A 5,667-nucleotide genomic window follows, 5' to 3' on the forward strand; every position below is an offset into this window, starting at 1 on the left:
TTTTTATTATGGGTAGCTATGGCTTCTACCATACTGTGAGTTCTTATTTCTATGTCGTCGGGATTATCCTTCCGTCGGATTTCATTATAAAGTGTCCTAGCTACGACATCATGTTTCATCGGTTGATAATAACGTGATGACATTTTCAGACAACTGCTTATGATGTTGGTAATATCTTCAGTGTGAACTCCTGCATCTCTATCCCTTTTGTGCATAAAGAACTTGGTTGATATTTCCTGTTCCTGGATTGCAAATGCACACCCTTCACAGTGGGAGGTTGTAATCCGGCTATTGGTCCATGATAAACTGCTTTGATGATCAATGTTACTATCATCACGGAGCCTTCTACTAACATATCCATGCATAGTCTTTTGCTCATATAGGCTCATCCTATCCGATGATACGTTGCGGTAGAGTTGTGCAACTTCTTTGGGCATGGATTCTAGGTTATCAGACAAAGTGTTGCTCAAGGAACTACTTTTCAAGTCTTATGATGCTATCAGCCTCATGTATGCAAACTTGGCCAAGAGATGCCAAAGGGATATGATGCGACATTCAAAGGCATTTTGGATTGATGCTAAGCTTCTACCGGCTTGTTTTCGTTTTATGTAGAGGCTATCTACATCACTGTTTATGTAGAAATTATGTGCGCTTGTTAGTATTTTTCGGATTTCCACATCAATAGCTCGGATCTCATTAAGCGCCCAATCAAGCAGCCCAAATGTTGGTATTAGTACTGCCACTGTAAACACGTTGTGGGCCACTGTTTTATTGAATGCAGAGAGTTCTGAGGTCCATATTTTCTTTATTCGGCTGTAATATTCTTTAGTGACACGTATTTTGTTACAGGGGCCGTTGTAAGATATATCTTCATCCACCCCTAGATACCTGTAACAATCTTCGTCAGATACAGGGGAAATAGTAAAATTACTGATGGAGATGTTACTAGCCTGGTTTATAGTTTTCCCCCTTTTCACAACCATATAACAACATTTATGCTGACCAAACTCCAATCGTGCATCCTTTGAGAATGTTGCAACTAGGTCAAAGCTCTTTTTCATCTCATGCATAGTTTTTGCATAAAGTTTCAAGTCATCTACAAAGAAACAGCGCGGAATTTTGTTATTTCTGTTTCCTTGTGAACCAGTGATGTATCCTTCAGACTTCCTTAACATGAATGACAAGGGGTTTACAGAAAGTATAAAGAACATCACAGAGAATATGCCTTTGCGATACTGTATTCTATCGATGATAATACAATAACTCTTTGTGTTTAATTTCAAGATGATACATATAAATATAAAAGGAGCAAAAATACTGGAGATTCAGTATATACCAAGTAGCAAAATTATGAGTTGAAAATATGCGGAAAACATATATAAAAAGTGGAAGAGAAATGCTTTCGTTTCGCATAGTTTAATATCTTTTTATAAAGAATTTTTTATATATATGGCGGTGCATCAGCATGGCCGCAGCTTTAAGCTGAAACTATAAACAACAAAAAAAAAACATATTTTATGGATATCGTGATATCCAACCGGTTTTGCTATTTAAATTAGCTTTTCAAGGGACATTGTGAAGTAATCGTTTCTTGTGACAAAGGGGACTCGTTATTTTGGATACTAAGTCTATAAGTGCGGGTGGGTATTGACGTTCAATGAGTGTTATTTTGAAGTCTTGTAGGCGAAGTTCTCGAGTGGTTGTGTCAGATACAATTGTACAGATCCTTTTTGCTAGATTGAATGGGATATTTATTTTGGTGTGTTTAGGATGGCATGAATTGAAAAGAAGATACTGTTTTGAGTCTGTTGGTTTGTAGTAGATGTCAGCTGTAATTTGGTTGCTGGATTTTTTTATAATCAAAATGTCCAAAATGGGAACTGTTCCTTGCTATATTCCATTGTATGTATATATATATATATATATATATATATATATAGTCTTTTATCTTTTTATCTTTTACGTGTTTCAGTCATTATACCGCGGCCATGCTGGAGCACCGCCTTGTGCAATTTTTAGTCGAATGAATCGACTCCAGTACTTATTTTTGTTAAGCCTGGTACTTATTCTATCGGTTTCTTTTGCCGAACTGCTAAGTTACGTGGACGTAAACACACCAACACCTGTTGTCAAGCGGTGACAAGAGACAAACACATAGAATATATATACAAACATATAAAATATACATACATACATGCATACAGGTATATATACATATATATAACGGGCTTTTTCAGTTTCCGTCTGTCAAATCCACTCATGAGGCTTTGATCAGCCCGTGGCTATAGTAGAAGTCTCTTGCCCAAGGTTCCACGCAGGAATGAACCCCGAACTATATAGCTGGGAAGGAAGCTTTTTACCACACACATACATACCCATATATACAATACAGATACACATATAAGTATTTACACACATTTTCACAACACACACACACACACATACATGCGTATCTATATTCGTTTATGTTTGTCAATCTGTAGGTATCTCAGTTTGTTTGTTGAGTATTTGTGTGTATACATGTGTGTATGTATGTGTGTTTATGTGAATGATGACCATACTCACCCCTTTCTATAATTCTGTAATCGTATATCAAACTAGCAACTTGTCAAACACTGTGACAGATTTCTCCGTTGGCCTCACACCGATATAACATCTCTAATGTCGGCCACATTGTCCCTATCACACATATTTTCTCTCTCTCTCTCTCTCTCTCTCTCTCTCTCTCTCTTCCCCTCCCTCCCTACTTCTTATCTCTCGCTTTCTCTCTCCCTGTTTCTCCCATGTATTTTATGTGTTCTTACTTTTTTTTCATTGTTTGCCAGTATTGACATCCCCTGTCTATCTGTCTCTTTCTTTACCTCTCTGTCTCTCTGTTTCTGTCTGTCTATCTTTCTGTCTGTCTCTTTCTCCCGCGCGCGCGCTCCCCCTCTCTCTCTCTCTCTCTCTCTCTCTCTCTCACTCTCTATCTATCTATCTTTCCCCTCACTGCATGACCTGTATCTAGATATCACTATATATCTCTCTATAAGTCTATCTGCTGCTTGATAGCCGTACTGTTTCTTAATATGAACTTATAAAAGCAGATGTTACCATCATAGCCATCCATATATTTTCTAACCGTACTGTACTGAGGATTCGATATAAGGTAGATTTAGCTGCTATTTCTAACAGCTGGGACGATCAGCCACGCTGGCTCATTGTTTAAAAATCCGTTATAATATTATTCTGCTTGTCATCAGCTTCGTGTTTTCCTGTGTTACGTCTTAAACAGCCTTAACTATGAAACAAAATCGGAAACGTAATTGAAATCCTTTAAATAATGAAACAAGTTCGAGTGTTACACTTTAAAATGCTTAACTATGGACGAATATCGAAGACAGCCGAAGTCTTTAACATACTGAAAGAACGTCAAATGTTACTCTTTAAACAGCCTTAACTATCGAAAGAAATCAAAGACATAATTGAAAACTTTAACTTAATGAATCAATATTATGAACATTTACAAATTTATGCATCAAAAGAGAAATTAGAAAAACTTTTAAGTGGAGAACTCCCACATATCCCACAACTTGTTGCTGCTGTTGTTGTTGTAGTTGTTGTGCAGCTTTATGTTGTGGCATGTAGGTAATGGACTAAGTGAATAAGCGCAACCTGCAGATCTGTTGTTTCATATATAACATGCTCCTACTCAACCAAGAACCATACTACACTTCCAGACAAGTAATGGTTGATCATATTGGATATTGTATATCTGTTCAGACATACACGATTTTCCTTGTCAAATCTACGTATGCACGTCAGTTTCTTGTTGTTTGGCCTCTAGTCAGCCTTAACCAAGCAGGCCGATGATGAAAAGCATCCCAGATAAAGCATTTTCAGTATTTCCGTCTCTATCTGCAGTTCAAATATACAGGACTTCATAATCCAACGTATCCCTTGCTTAAGTGCTTTCTTTTGAAGCGACTTAAGGTGGTAAAGTGTCTGAGTCCTTACAGCGTCGACTACAATGCCTTGCAGTGTTTGTTCCGGCTCTTAGCGCTTTGATTTCATATCTCACTGAGATCAGCGTTGCTTTTTATCATTTTGGAGTCGATAAACAAAATACCAGTCATATTATTCTCTCTCTCTTTCCCATCATCCCTTCTTCCTCTCTCGATTAAGGTTGGCCATGTTGTCCTGTGAGAAGAGTCGCGAGCAACCCACTCACAAAACCCCTTTCTCCAGATACAGGAAAAGGTTGAGCGAAGACCAAGCAACCACTTCTCATAGAAAGCACAAAAGCAAACTAATGTTCTACTTAAAACTGCCTGAGGATTTACCAATGAGCAGTAGAGCAAGAAACAGCTGTAAAGAATATAAAAAGAAGGCTCTAATTTATGAAAGGATGAAGTTGCTATTTGTAGCATATCATGCGACCAGAGAAGCGGCAGCTGCAGAAAATTACATAGAGGACTCGATGCGAGAGCAACAGTTGCTGTCCTTCTTATATTATTATCTCAGCATAACGATTTCTGCGGGGTTTTTTTTATATTTGTACTGAGTGGGACAGAGCGTTTCACGTTGGTGTTGTAGTAGTGTCAATGAAATGATTATTAGTGTTGTGGAATGATGAGATATGGCAGTTTCTTCGTGCCGAGGAAGGGCAGCACGCTCTTAAAAAGCTGTCTAAACCGATCCTTGTCGCTGCAGTACTTTTGTCTTTACCTGCACTTTGTTGTTTTAAAATGAGAGTCAGTCTGCACAATCCGATCTAACTCAGCGTGTTAAAACGTCTGCGGTGACCAGTCAACTATAGCTTTTACATTGGAATGATCTTCTAGGTGAATTGCTTATAGGGCCGGAGTGCTCCACCGACCTTGGATGTAATAGTGTCCAGAAGGATGTAGTAGTGTTGTGGAATGTTCTAACAGTGTTTTGGAATGATGTAGCAGTGTTCTGGAATAATATATTAACCAACTGAAATGATATAGCAGTGTTCTGGAATAATATATTAATCTTCTGGAATGACACAGCAGTGTTCTGGAATAGTATATTAATGTTCTAAGGCGGTGAACCGGCAGAATCGTTAGCACGCCGGGCGAAATGTCTAGCTGCATTTCGTCCGCATTTACGCTCTGAATCCAAATTTCACCGAGATCGACTTTGCCTTTCATACTTTTGGGGTAGATAAAAATAAGTACCAGTTGTGTACTGGAGTCGATGTAATCGACTGTACCCAATTTTCCAAAATTGCTGGCCTTATGCCAAAATTTAAAATCTAATATATTAATGTTCTGGAATGATGTAGGAGTGTTCTGGAATAATATATTATTATTCTGGAATGATCTAGGATTATTTTATGGTGTTCTGGAATATAGTAGTGTCTGCAATGTTGTAATCGTATCTCTTTCATTTTTTTAATCTTTTACTTGTTTCAATCATTACTTGTTTAGTCGAACAAATCAGCCCCAGTACTTATTTTTAAGTATGGTGCTACACCTGAAAGGGTTAAGAGTTGGATTCGTCAATGACAGCTATATTAGGCACTGCTTTTGTCGAAACGCTATGTTACAGGAACGTAGAAAAACCAGCAATTGTCATCAGGCAGCGATGTGATACAAACTCAAACACAAAGTCACACACACACCCACACACACACACACACACACACACACACACACACAC

This window comes from Octopus bimaculoides, chromosome 11 (assembly GCF_001194135.2).
Source record: "Octopus bimaculoides isolate UCB-OBI-ISO-001 chromosome 11, ASM119413v2, whole genome shotgun sequence".
Lineage (NCBI taxonomy): Eukaryota > Metazoa > Mollusca > Cephalopoda > Octopoda > Octopodidae > Octopus > Octopus bimaculoides.